General features: G+C 46.1%; 1 protein-coding gene and 1 pseudogene across 1 annotated transcript in view; one reads left to right on the forward strand and one right to left on the reverse strand.

The window, feature by feature from the left end:
- THSD4 (thrombospondin type 1 domain containing 4) overlaps positions 1 to 22,226 on the reverse strand; it is a 764,623-nt gene that overhangs the window by 526,835 nt on the left and 215,562 nt on the right. The window lies entirely within an intron of this gene.
- On the forward strand, positions 16,472 to 17,516 carry LOC114235082 (jun dimerization protein 2-like; annotated as a pseudogene).

Raw genomic sequence — 22,226 nt, forward strand, 5'->3', positions numbered from 1 at the left:
CAGCCATAGTGGGTGAAAAAGTCAGGGTGGTGTGTAGGCTTTGGAAATATTTCCCTGGTCCCACAGTATGAAAGCCGTGTGTGGCCTGACAGGGTAATGGGAGTGCTAAAGGGTCCCAAGGACTGTCAGAATTCGGTGTGAGGACAAGGAAAACACAGAGTGTGTTACGTTGTGACTGGAAGCCAGGGACCATCATCTGCTGCACAGTAAGACCCAGCTGGGAGGGTAGGAGGGTCCAGCTGCGTCAACCAGAAATGAGAAGGGATGAAGGCAAACAGCCCAAGGCCGAGTTGGGAGAATAAGAGCACCATAAAGGATGCCAACAGCACCCAGGGTGCAGTGTGTATACTATTCAGTGCTCCCACCGCCATCGCCATGAGGCCACTCCCACCAAGGTGCCACTGATCCCAGAAGTCACCCTGAGGGACAGAGAACCCCAAGCAGAGACTAGCCTTGGACCTTGAATTGACTGAGTTTGACCCTGAGTCTTTGGAGTAATTGTACCCAAACGACTGTATTAATTTGGATGAGAGAGTGAGAGTATAAGTACTGCACTTGAAAATAGAAGTTTATATTCTGTCATATTTGAAAATAAGAGTTCATAAGTTGTGTTTGATTGTAGAAAAAAAATTAAAGTAACTGTTGTATTCATCTGAAGCTCCTTATAAATGTTGAGCCTTCCAGGGGAGGTATATTTACCACTCAGAATGACTAAACCTGCACAGTGCATGCTGCAACCAGTGGTGGTGATGCTTGGTCACAACCTTGTGGGACAAATAATAAGATTACACCTATTACTATATATGTAGGCATGTTTTATCTGAAGCTGAGAGTGAGCACACACTTTGTTCTTTAAAAGTAAATGAAAATAGAATATTTTATTATAGTAACTGATCAAAATCAATATTACTAAGCCTAAGTTTTGAGATAATATAAGCAGTTCCAACCTAAATAAAACAAAAGGGAAAAAAATCAAGGCATAATTTAATCCCTTTCTCAATAAACTGTAACTGTTACCAAACCTTTAAAATGAGCTACTATCACATGACTAAAATTATCCTTTCTATTCACCCGAAAGCATTATTAGGGTCAATATTCTCTAAAGACTGCAAACAAGCATAGAACTTTCGAGGAATTTGTATTCAAAGCCCTCCAGACAGCAGACTCGTTCAGTAAAAGCCTCCATATGCCTACTCATCTGAATTAGCTCATTACAGCTCAGTTAAATGTTGGCTTTAATTTGCTTTTGTTAGAAGACGACTGTGCTGTGCTTTTTCTGATTATCTGTTCTAGTAGAGACAATTCAGTTACGGAAACAGTCACGTAGAAATATGATACCAGTAATGGCGTCAAAACCACACAGAGCTGGAGTTGGTGCTAGTTTACTTTGATGAAGGGAAACTGTGTAGACCACAAACCATTGATTGCCAGGAGGTCAGCTGCTCCAGGACAGGAAAAGTACAAAATGGCATGATCCTCCTAAGACACTCCAGAAGGCAAACTCTCTCCTCTCGTCAAGGCAGTATTTTTAAAAATTTGAAATTAGCCATATATTAAAAATACTTTTATCATACATCTACTCATTCATTCCAAGGAATATTTATTGATCCCCATTTTGTGTCAGGCATTGTCCTATCAAGTAGAGACATGGCAGTGAATAAGATAGAGGAAGTCACTGCTGTCACCGAGATTTCATTCCAGGAAATAAGTCAACTGACTCCACAAATCTGAGATAGTAATACATGCTATGAAGAAAAGAAGGAGGGTACTACGAAAGAGAGTGGTGGAGTATCACAGGGAAGACCTCTCTCCTGATAATAAGGAAGGGAACCACAGGAAGATCTGGGGGTCAGACCATTCCAAGAAACACGAACAGCAAGTGCAAAGGCCCTGCCAGGAGCGTGTAGAGAGAAAGTCAGTGTGGCTGGAGTGGAAAGAGAAACACAAGAAGACAATGGAGGGTTTGAAGTAGGGTAATGGACTGTGGGGAGGGGATGGCGGAAGTGAAAGGAAGGAGGCTACTTGGGAAAGTATGTGCAGTAGCCCAGACAGGAGTTAATGGTGGTGTGCACAAGGTGGTAGCATGGGAGTGGAGAGAAGAGGCCTGATACAGAATATGTGTGGGAGGAAGAGAAGACAGGACTTGCTGATGGACTGAACAGGAGCAATGAGAGACAGACTTAAGGATGATTCCAAAGTGTCTGGCTTGAGCAACTGGATGAACAGTGGTGCCATTTACTAAGAAGGAGACAGATATTATTATATTACAAGCATGTATAAAAGGGAAACATGACATCAACATATGATGTGAGATTCATCTTTATAAGTCTAGAACAAGGATGTGTGGTGGTAGAAAGCAATGCTAAGTGGCCAGTTAGAAAGCAAATCGGAAAATCCCTGGATCATACTAAGAAGAGTACAGTACTTTAATAATTGGTTTAAGCAGTTTCCTGGAAGAGACTGGATTTCAGGAACTGCTCAACTGATGGGTGTGCAAGAGAATGTGTGATGTCTCCCAAAACCCATGATCTTCCATAATAGCATTTTTAGCTGAGTGCATGGCTGCCCCCTCCCAAGATGACATTTCTGGGCCTTCTTGAAGCTAGATGTGGCCACAGGTACATTTCTGGCCAATGGAATGTAAGTGAAATAGTATATGACAATTTCCTGGAAACCTACTTTGAAAAAAGCAGGTCTATGCCCTTTGTTCATCACCCTTCCTTCTTCTTCAATATCCTGTGACTTGGAATTGAAATATGATGGATGGAACTCTGACTGCCTCTTGAGATATAAAAATTAGGACACGCAAAATAATACGAAACATATATATTGGTCTCTGCCCCAGGTTTCTGACAAAGCGCTTCTAAAACCCTTGTAAATAGGGATAATAGGAGAATATTTTGTTTTGTTATTTAATCTTTGAACCCAGTTCCCAGCACAGAGCTCCTAAGATCCTTATAATTTCCTAAGTGATGAGAAACTAGGACATAACCACCTACCTAGTGGGTGACACACCCCAACTCCACAGAAACAGAAGCTCCTGTGCTTGGGCCTCGAAGACTTCTCATCTACTTCCTTTGTTATATCCCTTAATAAGCTGGTAAAGAGTAAGTAAACTTTTTCTGAGTTCTGTGACTCACCCTAGCAAATTAATTCAACCCAAGAAGGGGATCATGGGGACCTCTGATTTAAAGCTGATCAGTCAGAAGCCCAGGTGACCTGGACTTGTGATTAGTGTCTGGGGTGGAGTGGGGGCAGTCTCATGAGACATCCTTAAAAAAAAAAATCTGTGGCATTTGACACTGTCTGACACTGCCTACCTGAAACTGTCTCCAGGTAGACAGTGTCAGAATTGAATTAAAATGTAAGACACCCAATTGGTGTTTCAGAGAGTTGCTTGTTGGGGGAAACCCCTCATATCTGATGTCAGAAGTGTTGTGAGTGTGGTAGTCATGTGAAAGTAAAAGGATACAGAGGAAGAAGGCAACTTTTTTCTCCACAGGACCAAACCCAAGAAATGGAGGAGTGATGAAATGGAAAGTCCTAAGGATTTGTGGAGCAGAGCTATCATCCCAACATTGGATAATCTTCCACTTAACTTTTAAGATAAGGGAAAAATTAACTTCTATCTTGTTTAAGTCACTTTATCACTTTATTTTGGGTGTCTGCCACTTAACACTTCACTAATCTAAGATGACAGAATAGGCAAGGTAGAGTTGGCTCATTGTGGTGGAGAGCATTACACAATGTTCTAGGTACCCTTTTACCTTAATGATACTTGTTTCTGAAGAATGCCTCCCAATGCCATGGTAAAAGAGAGTCCTAAAGTCTGGGTTCCTAGATAGTCAAATGGAACTCTAAGAGCAGAACTATTAGGATTAAAGGGGCAGAGCTCCAAGGATCACTATTTAAAAACTGTAAAGGGGCAGAGCTCCAAGGATCACTGTTTAAAAACTGTTGCCCTAAATTACTGTTATCCAACTGGTATCTTTCTATGGTCTACCAGCTAACATTCGCCTCCAAAGCTGATAACAATTGTATTTTAGGAATTGTATGAATAGTAAATATTTTCAGGGTGAAGACAAGCTGCAGAGCTAGGGAGCCATCAATGGCTGGGTGTCCAGTGAGCATACATGCAATATGACTGAGAGCAAAGCAGCAGAGAGCAGCGCTGGGGCTGGTCTAGGTGCCTGTATTGTCAGTGTAATGGGGCCTGCACATCACCATTAATCCTTAAACCTCATCTTTTTGTTAAGAGAGAAATGAGAAACAAACCTGGATACCTATGGTCAACTAACTGATTTTCAATAAAGGTGACAAGATCAGTCAATGGAGAAAAAGTCTCTTTAATTAACAGTACAGGGACAACTGGCTGTCCACATGCCAAAAAAAAAAAAAAAATGAAATTCAACCCCTTCCTTCCACCATTTACAAATATCAACTCAAACTGGATCAAAGACCTAAATGTAAAATCTAAAATTATGAAAGTCTTAGAAGGAAACATAGGTGTAAATCTTCATAACATTGTATTAGGCAATGGTTTCTTAAATATGACACCAAATGCACATGAAGTAAAATAAAATAAAAAAGATAAGTTGGACTTACCAAAATAAAAACTTCTATGCTTCAAAAGATACCACAAAGGAAGTGAAAAGTCAACCCACAAAATGGGAGAAAATATTTGGAAAGCATATAACTGCTAAGTTTCTAGAATATAAAAAGAACTCTTACAATCCAGAAATAAAAAGAAAAACAACAAAAATTTTTAAATGGGCAAAATATTTGAATAGACATTTCTCCGAAGAAGATATATAAATAGTCAGTAAGCACATGAAAAGATGCTCAACACCATTACCTGTTAAGGAAAAGAGAAATAAAATCACAATGAGATACCACTTCACCCCCACTAGGATGGCTGAAATGAAAAAGAGGAACAGTAACAAGTATTGACAAGGATGTGGAGAAACCGGAATCCTTATACACTGCTAGTGGGATGTAAAATGGTGCAAGTGCTATGGAATACAGTTTGGAAGTTCCTCAGAAAGGTACTGATAGAGTAATATGACTCAGCAATTCCACTTCTAGGTATTTACCAAAAAGAATTGAAAATATATGTTCACATAAAAACTTATACATGAACTTCATAGCAGTATTGTTCAGAATAGTTAAAAAGTAGAATCTCCAAGTGTCCACCAACAGAGGAATGGATATGCAAATGTAATGTATCCATACAATGGCATCTTATTTGGTAAAAAAAAAAACAAAAAAAACAAGACAGAAATGAAGAACTGATCCATGCACGAACATGAATGAAACTTGAAAATATTATGCTAAGTGAAAGAAGCCAGTCACAAGGACCACATATGATTCCATTTATATACAGCTAGAGGCCGGGTGCACGGATTCATGCACCGGTGGGGTCCCTCGGCCTGGCCTGTGGGGATCGGGCCGAAACCAGCTCTCCAACATCCCCTGAGGGGTCCCGGATTGCAAGAGGGTGGTTCTCAGGTGATGCACCCCAGAATCGGGCTCCCTCCTCTCTGGTTCTGGGTGCATCACCTGAGAAATGCAGCTGCCAAGTGACTGCAGTGAGGCAGCTCCTGCATTGAGTGTCTGCCCCCGGGTGGTCATTGCATGTCATAGCTACTGGTCAGACAGTCAAACAGTCGGACAGTCACTTAGGCTTTTATATATATAGACTAATGGCCTGGTGCACAAAATTCGTGCATGGAGGGAGGGTGTCCCTCAGCCCGGCCTGCACCCTCTCCAATCTGGGGCCCCTTGGAGAATGTCAGACATCCCTTTCACAATCTGGGACTGCTGGCTCCTAACCGCTCACCTGCTTGCCTGCCTGATCGCCCCTAACCACTCTGTCTGCCAGCCTTCTCACCCCCAACTGCCCTCTCCTTCTGGCCTGATTGCCCCTAACCACCTCTGCCTTGGCCCCGCCACCATGGCTTTATCCAGAAGGACATCTGGAAGGTCTTCCAGTCTAATTAGCATATTACCCTTTTATTAGTATACATGTCCAGAATAGGTAAATCTACAGGGAAAGAAGGTAGGTTCATGGTTGCAAGGAGGGGTAAATGAAAGAAGGAGTTTCTTTTGGGGCTGATGGAAATGTTCTGGAATTAGGTAGTGGCAGTGGTTACAAAACATTGTGAATACTAAAAACTAATACTATTATTGTACACTATAAACTGGTTAAAATGGTGAATTTTATTTCAGTGAAAAACAAAATTTAAAAAAAGGAAAGAGACAGGGGTATCTTGACCTTTCATACCAAGGTAAAAAATGGTCTCTGCCATCCTATCTAATAAAAGAGTAATATGCAAATTGACTGTACTTCCGCTACACCCACAAGCCACGCCCACCAGCCACGCCCACCAGCCAATCAGGAGTGAGTATGCAAATTAACCCAACCAAGATGGCTGCGGCCACAGAGAGAGCAGGAGGGAGGCTTGGGTTTACCCGGCAATGGAGGAAGCCAAGCTTTCCGCCTGCCCTTTCTGGCCTAGGCCTCCACTCAAGGCTACAAAGTTTCAATTATAGAAGATAAATAAATCCCAACAGAAATGGCTATTGCCACGGAGTGAACAGAAGGCTTGGCTCCGCTCCAGGCTACAAAGTTTCAATTGTAGAAGATAAATAAATCCCAGATACTAGGGCCTCTGCTTGGGTCCCTGGGGGGCGTGGTCAGCCTGCAAACCACCACAGGCCCCTCACTCAGGCCGCCCCACACCCCAAGGGAACCCCCACCCTGATTAGGGACACCCTTCAGGGCAAACCAGCTGGCCCCCACCCGTGCACCAGGCCTATATCCTATCAAATAAAAGAGCAATATGCAGATTGACCATCACTCTAACACACAAGATAGCTGCCCCCATGTGGTCAAAGATCCTGCCCCCATGTGGACACAAGATGGCCACCACAAGATGGCCAGCAGGGGAGGGCAGTTGGGAGGGACCAGGCCTGCAAGGGAGGGCAGTTGTGGGCGAGCTGGCCTGCAGGGGAGAGCAGCTGGGAGGGACCAGCAAGGGAGGGCAGTTGGGGGCAATCAAGCCTGCAGGGGAGGGCAGTTAGGGGTGACCAGGCCTGTAGAGAAGGGCAGTTGGGGGGGACCAGGCCCGCAGGGGAGGGCAGTTAGGGGCAAACAGGCTGGCAGGGGAGCAGTTAGGCATCAATCAGGCTGGCAGGGGAGTGGTTAGGGGGTGATCAGGCTGGCAGGCAGAAGTGGTTAAGGGCAATCAGGAAGGCAGGCAGGTGAGCGGTTGGAAGCCAGCAGTCCTGGATTGTGAGAGGGATACCAGATTGGAGAGGGTGCAGGCTGGGCTGAAGGACAGCCCCCCCCCCCCGCCCCCATGCACGAATTTCATGCACCGGGCCTCTAGTTTTTTAATAAGCACTCAGTCAGGAAAACAATATCAGTGTGAAGTACCTGTTTTTTTACTTAAATTCAGTAATTCTAAAAAAGTAGCAACTTATAAGAATTTAAACTTTAGTAGGCGGAAATGGTTAAAAAAGGGCTAACTCAATATGTCTATGATGTCCAAACCCTGTACATTATAAAGAAAGGCTTGTCTTACAGACAGGCCCTTGGCCAGACTATTGGGAGAAAAACTTTGAGCACTAAGAATATTGTCCTGATAAGAGTGCTGATGTACACCTAGGCCTTAGACATGCTATACCAGTGTGACCACATACATTTATCCTCAAAAGGTGATTTATGGTGAACACCTGTTTCTGTCTGTAAGCGGGAGAGTGGGAAGGTGCTGGAGTCTGAGTAGCCGAGGTCAGTCATGCAGGTGCTATAGGCCTACATGACTGACCCCAATAAAAACCCTGGACACCTGGGGTCAGGTGTGCTTCCCTGGTCAGCAACACTTCACAGGAGTTGTGACATTATTGCTGAGATCATTAAGTGAATCCCTGCACAACTCTACTGGGAATGCCTACCTGGACTCCTGTTCCTGGTTTCTCCTGGACTTCACCCCATGCACCCTTTCCTTTTGCTAATTTTAATATTGAGTATAACCGCTTTCTGGAGTCCTGTGATTCCAAATCCTCAAGCCTGAGGGTAGTCTTGGGGACCACTGACACACTTAGTCTTAAAGGTTCAGTATGCTGGCATATCCAGTGTATTTAATGTGCATATACTAGTAAATCCCACAGATTTAGAAAATGAGTCTAATACCAAGTCATATTTGGGAAAGATGGAAACTGAGCAGGGGGCTCACAGCCACGGTTATAACTAGGTTCTGAGAGAGGCCTCAGCCAGCCTTAACAACACGCCAGTGAGAAGGGGTCCCAGGCAGGAAGACCAATACTCACAGATCAAAAGCCAGAGAAGCCCCAAGAAACAAAGGCAGCAGGTTGTCCCAAAGCCTTGAAGGGAAATGGTTCTGAGGGATGGCCAAGTTAGAAATCTAAGAAATGTATGCTTGTACTTCAGACTGATATTTCCAAAGAATGATCTGTGAAGTAATGCAACAGAGTATCAGCACGTGTTTCACACACCCTGCAGAGATCTGCAGTATGCTTGCAAGACACTGGGTTAAGCAATTTTAAATAGTTTTTGTTTTTAATTGCAGGACTTTCTCAGAGCATTTACCATGCTAATGTGCACTGTGAGCTGTCAGGCAGGAGTACAACATGTGGCACTCCCAACTACTTTTGCCCACAGAATTCCTGTTCAAGCAGGATTTCAGAAATCGACTACTCTCTCGGTCACCAGATTAAAGCATATTGTGCATCTACTGAAATATAAACCCACAGTCAGCAAAACAGAAGCGTGTGTGTTTCAAAATTCTTTTCCCTGCAAACCTTTTTTGTGTGTTGCTTTGTTTGCCTTAATATCTTAAGAAAGCTCCTTGAGCAGCATGAAGGTGCACTGGAATGAGCATGGACTTTAAGAAAGATAAACTGGGTATCTCCTCAGTTTCCTTGGATGATCATACTTCTCAGGGTTGTTATAAGGGTAAAAATGAGATAAAATCTTTGACTAATCTAGCAAGGTGCTGGCCTAGAGAAGGCACCAATAAATATATACCCCTCTCCCCCTTATCTTTAAGCCTTCCAGCTCTTACACACATTTTCGGGGCAGAGTAGGCGTCTTCACACTTCCTCTAGTGGTAACAGGAAGATGTGCGTGTTGGCCAAGGTGGCAGTGGTGGTGGTGGCGGTGACTACCCCAGGACCCAGAGAACCTGGGGTGCTTGGGCGACAGTGAGTGGGAACTTCAGAAGGACACACTTGAAACTGGATGTGATGAGAGGCCTTTCCCAGCAGGACAGGCCCCACAGTTAGTAGCACGTGTAAGCTTCATTCTGCTCTTAGAGTAAATAGCCTTTTCTTTACTTCCTACTTTTCCTGGACAACCTCGTTTTCCAACTGTGACAATCTTGTTAATAAACACAATAAAAGCTACCACATCTTAAGTGTATTTTTGAAGTACTGGGCAGCTTATAATAACATCATCAATACTCCTAACAACTCATAACTCAGAGAGGCAGAGTAACTTTGAGGTTAAAAGACTGGAACCTGTGTCTGGCTCCAAACCCATTTTCACCACTGCCCTCAACTCACTCTGAGCTCCATCCTCTCTCTCAGGGGCCCCACCTGCTTCCCAGCACTGCAGCGAACTCCCCCTGCTGGTGGTCTTGGGAAGATGGCTCACCCATGTCGAGAACCTTGTGTTTCATGGTAATTGAATGTCTCCATCTTTCTGTCATTCTAGCTTTACATAGTGGATTACAGGGGCTCCTCTGAGACTCAGAGATGTCTTCTGGGGACTGGTAATGTCTCGGGTGAAATTAGTACTTTGATGCATTAAGCAAGAAGATTAAGAGAGAAAAATGTTTTGTCCCAAGTTGGCAGATGATTGGCCATGTGATTTTCATTTCTCTATCATCTGTCAGTTGTCGTGGGGGAAAGTCTCCTCCCTCCTCAGGGTTTCCTCCAAAATCCTTATCAGAAAACACTTGCCCACCTTTCACCAGCAACAGAGTGGTTGGGGAAAGAGATTAAAAGAATATGTGTAGGGCCACTGGCCATTGATGGAAGAGAGGTGTTATAAACAAGCCTTGTGTGCTATTTGCCTGGGCCAAGGAGAGAAATCAGCTTTATTGGACGCATGTATTTGATAGCACCTGGATCCATTTAGTAAGTATATTTACTTCATAACAACATGAGTCATGATGCCAGGATGAATAATGATCTTTTATAGTCTACCACTCTTTTTGCATAAATCCACAAGTCTATTAGGGAGATTAATTAGCTGAGATGGGGCAAATAAGCCTTTTAGTTACTTCTTTTACCATGGATCTCTTACATGGAATACATTTACCACAGACAAGGTTGGAGAACACTGGAAACTGCTTTAGGCATCGTCCAAATTAGCAACCCCTGAGGGCCTGGAAAATAATTTTAAGGTTTTTAGGTAATGTGCTTTCATATCCCAAAGGGAAATACTGATATAATCCTCCAATTGGGCGAGAAACAAGAGAGGAAAGATAATTAGGGCCGAAATTTTAGTGATAAGACTGCAAAACTTGCTGCCAAAGGCATTTTTAAATATACAGGATAATACTGTATATTATAACTACACTGGAAATAAGTGACATTGAAATACAATGGAACAGAAATGCTATTCTCTATATGGCAAACTTCGGAATAAATGATGTTTCCCTTGATCTTCCTCCAGGAGGGTTTAGGATCCAAGCTCACGATTGTCAAGGCACCATCCGATTTCTAAAAGGAGCACCAGGCTCCCTCTTTCCCCTTCACTGCTCACATGGTAAGGACAGACAGTTTGGACCAAAGGCCCCGCTGGTCACAGCCAGAGGCAGGCTTTCATGGTGTTTCACAAAGACTGAAAAAAGGTCCTGGTTTTCACATGATACAGTCCTTTTAGTTTGACTTTCAAAGCAAATTCCCCTTCTGGGAGAGGCATCCCAACACAGATGGAATAAAAGCAACGGCAGCTTGAGCCAGCTCTGCTCTTCAGCCCACAGTACTCATGCATTCCTTGGGGACATGCCCTTCTGAACTTTTATTATCTAATCTTGAAGGTCACAACCAGGGTCACCTAGGAAAAGGGAAATCAAAGTGCAGCCCAAGGTTTCTACTGTGAGGAGTAGCTGGGAGGGTCAGCAGGCATAACACCCAGTGAGCATTCAAGCACCTATAGTTGCCTATGGTGATCTTCAGTTAAACATTCTGGAAGCCACACCACTGTCACAGTGTCGGGCTGGAAGTAACCGAGAACACCAGCACAGTATCCTCCCTGGAGACCCCAGGCACCAGCACCCCGTTATGAGCAAGTGTCACCAGATGAACTGCACTAAATGCAAGACTCTAGGGAAGAAGTGTCAATAGTAATACAGAAAAGCCTGAAAGGGAACATTCTGGAAGAGGTGACACATTTAAGACCCAATACCAACTTCTATCAGGCCCACAATGGTTCTTCCCACAAAATAAAATAAAGCAGAAAGCTCATCTAGTTTTTTCCACAGAACCAATTAGCTTGTATGAGCTCCACATTTATAGGCCAGCACATGTCACACGATTCTTCACTTTATGGGCCATTCATCCTTCGCCTCCCCGTTCCCTCTTTAGCCCAAGCAGACAACAGTGTCTGCCAGGGATCTGTAAACCCTTAGCCCACACTGGCCGCTCACTTCCTGCCCCACAGCTCCCTAATCTGAGTCTTCGTGGGCCCTGCCTGGAGGTTCAGCCACTGGCCCGCTGACACAGGGATACGGGTGCCTGGAGCCAGTGACACCTAGATGTGTTGATGACCAGAACCACTTGGGGAGCTTTAATAAACATGGATTCCAATGTTTCTCTAAGAAGTGGCAAATCAGTCTCCTCCTGGGGGAGGGAGTCTCAGAATCCAAACGGTGCAGCGTTGTTAGAGGTACACGACTCAGAGATGCAGACCTTACGTCAGGTCAGCAGACCTAGAGTTGCTTGGAGGGCTCTCCAAATGCAGCTGCCATTCCTAAGGATCAAACAAAGGGCTCCCAGGAAAGGGTGGCCTCCTGAACCCCTTACACAATGCAGAGGGGTAGTGGAAGAGGGCTGGATGAGGAGCCAGAAAGCACAGCAGCTTGTGCAGAGCATGGTGCTGGGAGAAGAGGAAAGTGAGCATGATCTCTAGTAGCTGAGGGAAGTGACTGACACAACATATGCACCACTTTCTACAGCCAAGCCAACTTCCTGCCGGCCCAAAGAGGGGATGTGCCCATAGGTAGGAGTGTGTTGGTTAGACAGCAGCCCCAAATCTTCATCATCTACTGCCTTAGCTCACTGCCCATGGACACCCCAAACCACTGCCTTGGATACTGGATGTGAGAAGGGCCCTGTGCAGATGTGTGCGCATGCCAGGGATGGGCCTGCTCTGAGCGGCTGCCAGACCGCTCTGTGGGATGGGATCTGTCGGCACTGCTGACCGCACCTCCCTGACTCTGGCCTCTCCCGCTGTGTGCTCTGGCTTCAGTGCTTGCTTCTGCCCCTTTGGTGCTGGTGACCCACCAGCTTTCCTTCTTGGGCTCAATCAGATTTTGGCTTCTCCATTTGGATCTCACCTCTGCTCTGCCTACTCCCACCCTCCACCCATTCTCCAACCTGGGGCAGAAACACCTCTGGGTGCCCCGGCCCATGAAATCCCACATAAAAGGACTAAAAATCCTACCAGGGAAAGGAGACTCCACACACTACCCTAAACCTCCGTCTCTGGAAGTATGCCCCAAAATAAAGCAACCCTAGCTTTGCTCCCTGAGACAAACCTTCCAGTTCTGGTCTGATCATAAAATCAGAGTGTCCTGGAGCTGCTGGGGCAGGCCAGTGTGGGCATCAGGCAGCAGAGGTCAGACCTCAACAGGCCCCCCATGCAGGAGGGATCAAAGGCAGCCCATTCTTCTAATGTCATGTACTGCAAAGACTGAGTGATGCTTCCTCCCCTCCCCACAAGTTCCACGGGGTAGAGGAGAGAATATTTACCTTGCAGATGTTGGGTGGAATATAATTTCAACTAAATTGAAGCATACCCTCAAATTAGAAACTCTGAATTATAATTTGAATCTCAAATTACTATAGAAGGTCTCCAAGTAGCCTAGAGAAAATCACTATAAAAGAGATATTACATTACTTCTCAAAAGAAAGCACAAGAATCACTCTAATGTTCATCTGAAAAGGGACAGCCAGGACACCAAGGAGAACCTTGGAAAAGGCAGAGTGATAGGCCTGCCCAGTAGTAACATGTTACTGAAGGAACTATACTGGAATCATATTAGCATTAGGATACAAAGAGAACTTAAAAATATATCTTATAAAATATAAATATAGAAATTTAAAAAGAAAAGTGTATTATATCTTATAGGATGCTCGTAAGAGCTACTCTCAGAGATGTTTTATGACATTATTGATTACTAAAACATGAACATCGTCTAAACAATGACTGACCAACACTACAGCAGTGGGTCCACCCCAGGCCCGGCTCCAGAAGTTTTTACAGATCCAATTGATTCCAATGTTCATCATGATTAGGAACCTCGAGTGTAGAGTTCAGAGCCAGGTGAGCCAGGCTTTGTTTTTCCCCAATAAATGAGGATAAGTAAATTGAAATCTAAAGAGAAGTTGTAATTAGCAGAAAACATTAATAAACAATTTATAAAAGTAGGACTATAAAGGATCAGAAGACCTGGAAAGGTACTGAAAAAGAAATGAAGAGATGCCACTTTTTAGAACAGCAAAGAGGAGATGAGTCTCCATGCTCCAATACATAAAGGAATATGTTCAGAGATGTTTACTGAAGCATTGGTTTACATAGTAACATCCTATAAACAACCATGAGAGCCATCAGTAGGTGGTTAATAAAATATATTATGATTCACCCACTAAATGAGATACTAAATGAGTCACTCTCTGTTCACCTGAAAGCTGTTTACAATATATTTTTTTTAAGTTCAGAAAGACAGACTAAGCAACTTTATATATAGACTAGAGGCCTGGTGCATGAAATTCGTGCACGGGGGTGTGTCCCTCAGCCCAGCCTGCACCCTCTCCAATCTGGTATCCCTCTCACAATCCAGGACTGCTGGCTCCCAACTGCTCACCTACCTGCCTTCCTGATTGCCCCTAACCACTTCTGCCTGCCAGCCTGATCACCCCCTAACCACTCCCCTGCCAGCCTGATTGATGCCTAACTGCTCCCCTGCCAGCCTGTTTGCCCCTAACTGCCCTCCCCTGCGGGCCTGGTCCCCCCCAACTACCCTTCTCTGCAGGCCTGGTCACCCCTAACTGCCCTCCCCTGCAGGCTTGATTGCCCCCAACTGCCCTCCCTTGCTGGTCCCTCCCAGATGCTCTCCCCTGCAGGCCAGCTCGCCCACAACTGCCCTCCCTTGCAGGCCTGGTCCCTCCCAACTGCCCTCCCCTGCTGGCCATCTTGTGGTGGCCATCTTGTGTCCACATGGGGGCAGGATCTTTGACCACATGGGGGCAGCTATCTTGTGTGTTAGAGTGATGGTCAATCTGCATATTACTCTTTTATTTGATAGGATAGAGGCCTGGTGCACGGGTGGGGGCAGGCTGGTTTGCCCTGAAGGGTGTCCCTAATCAGGGTGGGGGTTCCCTTGGGGTGTGGGGCGGCCTGAGTGAGGGGCCTGTGGTGGTTTGCAGGCCAGCCACGCCCCCCGGCGACCCAAGCAGAGGCCCTGGTATCTGGGATTTATTTATCTTTTATAATTGAAACTTTGTAGCCTTGAGTGGAGGCCTGGGCCAGCCAGGGTGTGCAGGAAGCTTGGCTTCCTCCATTGCCAGGGAAACCCAAGCCTCTTGCTCGCTCCATGGTCACAGCCATCGTGGTTGGGTTAATTTGCATACTCACTCCTGATTGGCTGGTGGGCGTGGCTTGTGGTTGTAGCAGAGGTACGATAAAAATGCATATTACTCTTTTATTAGATAGGACTAGGGGCCCAGTGCACGAATTCGTGCACCTTGAAAGGAACTGTAAGCCGCAAGGCTGCGGTAGGCACAGGGGTGGGTCTATGCCCATCCTCCTCACCCTCACCTGGCCCCTCCTGCTGCAGCCCTGGGTCCCCTGTTGCCGGCAGCCCTGCTCCCACCATTATTGCTCCCACACGCTGACAGCACCAGCCCCACTGACGGCCTGGAGCGATTGGGGCCGGCGCCATCAGCGAGTGCAAGTGGCAGTTGCTGCCCTGATCACCCCTCAGAAGCAGGGTGAGGTGGAAAAGCCCTCAGGGGCGATCAGGGCTGGCAGCTAATGATGGTGCCAAGCGATTGGGATCAGTGCTGGCTGTGGGTGCGAGCGGGGCCAGCGCCGGGAGTAGGTGCGAGTGCCTGGCGAGACCGTGGCACACAGGAGCAAAGAATTTTCAGTAACCACCAGAGGCTCACCCCGATGACAGCGACCAGTGCCCCACCGTGGTCTGGTGCCCCCGCTCACCTGTTCCACCATCTCTCTAGGGCTGATGCCCACCATGTTCTGCACACACGCCCTGGTGGTCAGCGCACTTCATAGCGACTGGTTGTTCCAGTTGTTCCGCCTATTTGCATATGAGCCTTTTATTATATAGGATTATCTTAGTTTTAATTGGAAATTAAATACCATATAAAACCAAATAATAATGGCAGTTATTTCTGAGTGATAGCATCAGAGCTGATTTCTTCTCTTGCCATTAGTCCCTACTTTTGTTTAAAAATATACAAACCACAATAATAAAACCCCTAACCTTTAATGAAAGAAAATTAGTAGGTAATTAGGGGAAAATGACCTTAGGGCAGATAACTTTCCTTAGTTTTCCTTAATCCTGCAGCAAAGGCACACATTATCCTATATAATAAAAGCCCAGTGACCAGAATGACCAGAGACCAGAACCACATTGGCCCCTCGCCGGGCTGTCCCCGCCCCCCAGCAAGAGGTTAGGGGTGATCAGGCAGGCAGGCAGAGTGGTTAGGGGTGATCAGGCAGGCAGATGAGTGGTTAGGGGTGATCAGGTAGGCAGGCAAGTGGTTAGAGTCAATCAGGTAGGCAAGCGAGCGGTTAGGGGTGATCAGGTAGGCAGATGGCCCCTCGCTGGGATGGTCCTGACCCCAGCAAGTGGTTAGGGGCAATCAGGCAGGCAGGCAGAGTGGTTAGGGGCGATCAGGCAGGCAGACGAGTGGTTGGGGGTGATCAGGTAGGCAGGCGAGCAGTTAGGGGTGATCAGGTAGGCAGGCCAGAGGTTAGGGGTGATGAGGCTGGCAGGCAGAGCCCCGTGATCAATCTCCTCAAAGAGGGAGACCCAGGCCACAGCCTGCAGGAGGGACGCTCGGCAGCTGCGATGGGAGGTGCTGGCGGTGGTGGACGCTGCAAGGGCGGGGCTGGCGCCACGGTGGCTCCTGAGCGGGCATGGCGCCTGCAGCCTGGCCTAGGCCCCAGGGTTGCAGCCTCCCCCTGTGGCTTCTGCAGGGCTGGACTGCCACTCCTCCTGCCATGATGCCTGGGCAGATCCCGGACCCTTCCATGACTGCAGGCTCTCTGCCAGGGCTCAGCCCCCTGACCGGACTGTTCAGCTCCGCCCTGACTGCAGAGGAGCTGAAATACGCTGACATCTGCAACATTGGGGCCATGATCACCCCTTTGCACTTCCTGGAGGTGAACCTGGCAAGAGGCCAAAACCTGTGAAAAGTGAGCTAGATGAGGAAGAGGAGTATAGGAAAAGGTGCAGGGAAAAGAACAAAGTGGAGGCAGCCCCATGCCGGAGCAAGAAGAAGGGGCGGACTGAGTTTCTGCAGCGGGAATCTGAGTGGCTGGAGCTCATGAATGCAGAGCTGAAAACCCAGATGGAGGAGCTGAAGCAGGAGTGGCAGCAGCTCATCCTGAGGCTCAACCAGCATCATCAGGACCGACAGCGTTAAGACCCCCGACTCAGAAGGCAACCCACTGCTGGAGCACCTGGAGAAGAAGTGGCCTGGGAGGAGAAGGAGATGGAGCTGGGAGGAGAAGGAGATGGAGAGGGAGGAGGAGGAGGGTCCCAGAGGGCTCTTCCTTGCTGCATGAAAAACTCTTCAATGAGGCTCAGCACAGCCAGCATCAGCCAGGCTTTTTGTGTGAAACTCAGATCAGCCACACCAGGGGAAGAAACCCAGGCTGATGAAACCCAGGACCAAGCACTGAGACCAAAGTAGTCCTGAGGGGGGCCTGTTCTGCCTGGGGCCAGGCTTGCAGGAGGCCGGACAGAGGCTCTGGGCCGGAGAGACACCCAACCAGGCAGCTGTGGGAACTTCTCCGGCCTCGGAAAAGCCATGAGTTGCAACCAAAATTAGGCCGAGTATGGAACTCAGAGTGAAACTGCAATCTGCCTGCCCCCAGCCCTGACCATGACCCTAATCCTGATGCAAGGCTGGAGAAGGGCACAGTGCCAGGCCTTGCTGTACCCATGGTCCAGCTCAGTCCTGCCCCATGTGACAGCTGGGATGCACCCTCGCCGGCCCTGCTGGAGTTGCTGTAGGCACCAGGCACGGTGCCCTTCCAAAGCACATACCGTATTTTCTGGCGTATAAGACGACTGGGCGTATAGAAGATTTTCCTGGGTTAAAAAGTCATCTTATACGCCGGAAAATACGGTACTCACTGAATGTTTACAGACTAGCTGTCCTGGCAGGGCTTTCAACTGCACATGTTTTTTACACTTTCTTTTTTAAAAAATATTTTTTACCAAAAAAAAAAAAAAAAAAAGATTTTATACAAGCAATATATAAATTTATTTCTATAATCACTCAATGTGATACAATATAAATATGCCATGGTTTGTTTGTTACGGACAGATATTCAGCAGTTATGGCCATTGCATGTAACTTCTAAGTACTGTAGTCTCTGGGTGTTAGGGGCGATCAGGAAGGCAGGCAGAGTGGTTAGGGCCTGCCTGCAGGGGCGGGGTGCGGTGCATTTCCATCCTGGCAAACCCTTCATAGTACTCAGTTCTGTATCGCTCAGTAAACATTACGAAAGAAAGAAAGAAAGAAAGAAAGAAAGAAAGAAAGAAAGAAAGAAAGAAAGAAAGAAAGAAAGAAAAAAGAAAGAAAGAAAGAAAGAAAGAAAGAAAGAGGGAGGCCCAGGCCACCAGCCGGCGACGCTGTGGCAGGTGCGCGGCCGGCCAGCGATCACCCCGCAGAGGGAGGCCCAGGCCAGCCAAGCCTGTCGCCTGAAGAGGGCGGTGACGGGTGGCAGGGGAGAGGGGGCAGTGCTGCACAGATGGCAAGAAGTGGCAGTGGCAGGGTGAGGCCAGCTGCTTGCAGCCAGGGGAAGGAAAGCCCTGATAGGCCCTGATCTCAGGCCAGGCCTAGGGACCCTACCTGAGGGGTCCCAGATTGTGAGGGGGTGCAGGCCGGGCTGAAGGACTCCCCCGCCCCCGAGTGCACAAATTTTCATGCACCAGGCCTCTAGTATTAAATAAAACAGTCTCTGTCTAGATCTTACTTACCTTCTCCCTTAGCAAATTCTTATTTCCTAAAAGGGACTTATTCAAACAAATATTGTTTTGGACAATGCTAAAATGTCAGAGCAAAAGATTCCCCTGGGCGTGATTTCAGAAAAAAAAATATTTTCAGGAAAAAGATATTTACAAGGCACTTTGATGCTCACTTAGAATTTGCCAGCACAATCCATTTATTTTATATCTGGCTTGTAATTTCTTAATTTGGAACTTAAGCGACTTCTCATGTACTGTTCGACTGCCAGACATTACATGAAGCGTTTAAAGCAGACAGAGCAATCAAAAAGAACACATCATACTCTCCAGATTTTTACTGGTACTTCTTACTCTTATACCAGTGTCTTCATGGATAATTGTTTGGGGATTGGTAAGTATTAGGGCTTTAAAAAGCTGATTTCTGCTTTGAACAGGCACTGAGAGATTCAGTGGGAAAAGTGACGAGGAACTTCTATGAATACAGCATCTGGTCCAGAAATAATAACCAAGCCAATCCCTAATACTCAACATGAATCAAAGCACCCCAAGTTCCAGCCGTCCTGGTGTAGCTCTGAACGCCCCTGCTACACAGAGGTCCTCATCTTGGAGAGATATTCTCTGATTCCCAACAAAGGTACTGCTTATGTTTTTTTGTTAACTTGGTTAGTACTTGAAAAAAACCTAAAACACAGAGGAGTGTTGTATCCTTAAAGACAGAGTAGATAAAATTAATATTTAAGAAAAAGCTCAGTTCTGCTAAGTATTTAGAGGGAACACATCTATACATAGAAAACTTTTCTTTTTATGAAAACTTGGCCCTTGTTATACAATAGGGATGATAACTTTTCCGTTTGTTCCAGACTGCTCCAATGTAGGAATCTATTCCAAACAGATTTTCTAAAACAATCAAAAGGCACATATATGAAAATTCCATCCTTTATCCCCAAGAGGTATGAGAGTTACCATCTGTTAGTTTAGGGCTTTCGAAACCTGCTTTCTAAAAGGTCAGAGTCTCTTTCAGGGCCAGATTAAAGGCCAGGGCAGCCAGGAGGATGCCAAGACGCCAAAATATAACAATTAACTAGAGAGAACTAGTTAATATAACAATTATTTGCCAGAACTCCTCTCGAAGAGGGCTCTGTGAGTGGTTGGAAGTCCTCTGATGAGGGGCCTGTGATGGTCCTGACAACATAACAGGGAGGCCTAAGTGACAGCAGCTCTCGCTTGCATGCTCAGTTGGGCATGCACATTTGAGGCCAGAGCTGAAATGCCCAGAGTGATAAAGGAGCTGCTGCCCACAATGGTCCTACTCTAAAAAGTATGGAACAAATAGATGAAGAATGTCAAAGCACCCATAATCCTTAGTTTGCCTCTATCAAAAGGCCAACCATCTATAATAATCTATAATAATAAAAGGGAAATATGCTAATTAGATCAGACATCATTCCAGACGTCCTTCCTGACGAAGCTGGGGCCAGAGGGAAGCCAGCAGGGGTCCCGGGTGCCTGCCGGTGGCCAGAGGAGGGAAGCCTGGGTCCCGGGTGCCGGAGGGAAGTCGGTGCTGGCAGCTGGGGGTAGGAAGGCCTACTCTTGCACGAATTTTCGTACATCAGGCCTCTAGTTTGAAAATAAAGCTACAAGATAACCTAAGTATTAAACACCTCAAAATATGGTAAAATAGTTTTAAACAGTCCCATAAAAGTCACCCTACCCCATTCCTCCTCTTTTAATTATCATTCTGCTCTGTGTTTCTCATCCCCACTGTCCAGTTGAGCAGGATGGAGCACAGCTCAGAGCAGACATACAACAGGCCAGGGCAGAACCTGAGAGGACCAGGCAGATTCAAGGGGAGGGGTGATGCCCAGCACCAAACCAGGCAGTCCCCAGGTTTAAAGCCATCTGAGAAGGAACTTGCAAATTCCACACAATGGGAGGCATTATTGTAAAGGAGATTGGAGGCTTTGCAACAATCCAGCACTGGTGCCAGGTATTGTAATAGGTACTTTTCATTCCTTGTTTCATTGGATCTGAATATTAATCCTGCAAAGTCTGCATAACCATCCTCATTTCACAGATAAAAATCTAGGGCTCACAGGGTTTAAGAAATGTGGACAGGGTGCCACAATTAGCAAGGGCCTGAGCCGGAATCAAATCTACATTTGTCTGAATTCAATGACTGTGCTCTTCTTGAGAGACAGACAGAAACAGAACTATCTAGGAAGAAGGCAATGTGCCCCTGGACTTTACATCAGGAGACAGGGTTCTATTCCAGGTTTCAAATCTTCCTAACTGGGGCAAGTCACCTAATCTCTCTGGGAGAGACAATATATATGTTGATAAAATTGGAGGGTGCAAGCGCAATGATAGTAAAAACAACAATGCCCGATATAAGAAAATTCAAGAAGCTCATTAAGATGAGTCAGAGGTTGGTGGGCAAGGTGGAAGGTGCCAAGGTGGGCAGCAGACACCCTGAGAGGTCTCCTGAGCTAATGGTTCCTAAGGAGGAGGGATAACTATAAGCGGAGAGCTGAAGCCTGCAGCCAAGGGCATCCCTGTGCCCAACAACAAAGATTCTGCGTATTCAGCCATGGAGAGGATCAAAACAAAATGTCAGCATTGAACCAGGGGATTAAAGATAAATTAATTAGCCATAAATCTGCAGACTGAGGAGAGATGTGGAGCTGGTCACATGGAAGAAGGGACTATCTAGAGCAGTGGTTCTCAACCTTTCTAATGCCGCGACCCTTTAATACAGTTCCTCATGTTGTGGTGACCCCCAACCATAACATTATTTTCGTTGCTACTTCATAACTGTAATTTTGCTACTGTTATGAATCATAATGTAAATATCTGTGTTTTTCGATGGTCTCAGGCGACCCTGCTAGCGGTTCTCAACCTGTGGGTCCCGACATTATGATTCATAACAGTAGCAAAACCACAGTTATGAAGTGGCAACGAAAATAATTTTATGATTGGGAGTCACCACAACATGAGGAACTGTATTAAAGGGTTGTGGCATTAGAAATGTTGAGAATCACAGATCTAGAGGAACCCAGAGGAGAAGAAATGAAACCTCATCAGGTGAAAAAAAAAGTGAGATCATACATTTGTAGCTGATTTTATAATAGCTGAAACCCTGGTCCATCAGAAAAGTAAATGTTCGTAAGTTGGTCCTGCAGAAGAGTGGGATGGCCTTATAATAATGGAAGTGTCTTGGGAAATAACAACAAATTGGAGGGCCCAAACTTCCAAAATTTTAAAACTTACTGCAAAGTTATAGTAACGAAGACAACATGGTACTATCACAAGGCTAGACATATAAACAATAGTATAGAACTGAGAGTCTAGCAATAAATCCTTATATCTATAGTTAATTGTAAAAAGGTGAAAGATTTGTAAAGTGAAAACTATAGAACACTGATGAAAGAAATTAAAAAAGACACAAATGAATGCCATCCCATGTTCATGGATAGAAAGTCTTAAGATTGTTAAAATGGCAACACACCTAAAGAAATCTACAGATTTCTATTAAAATCTCTATTAAAATTTTTTATAGAAACTAGTAGCCCGTTTGCACGAAGATTCGTGCAATAGACCTTCATTCACCTGGCTGCCTGCACCAGTTTTCTGCCAGCACCGGGGACCCAGGCCTTGGTTGTGGCCACCGCCTTCTGTCTTCTTTCAGGGTCCGGGCTTGGCCCTGGGCGGTGGCCTTGGGCTCAGCCGCACCCAGCGTCCCTGCGACCGATC

This window comes from Eptesicus fuscus, chromosome 2, assembly GCF_027574615.1.
Source record: "Eptesicus fuscus isolate TK198812 chromosome 2, DD_ASM_mEF_20220401, whole genome shotgun sequence".
Taxonomy (NCBI): domain Eukaryota; kingdom Metazoa; phylum Chordata; class Mammalia; order Chiroptera; family Vespertilionidae; genus Eptesicus; species Eptesicus fuscus.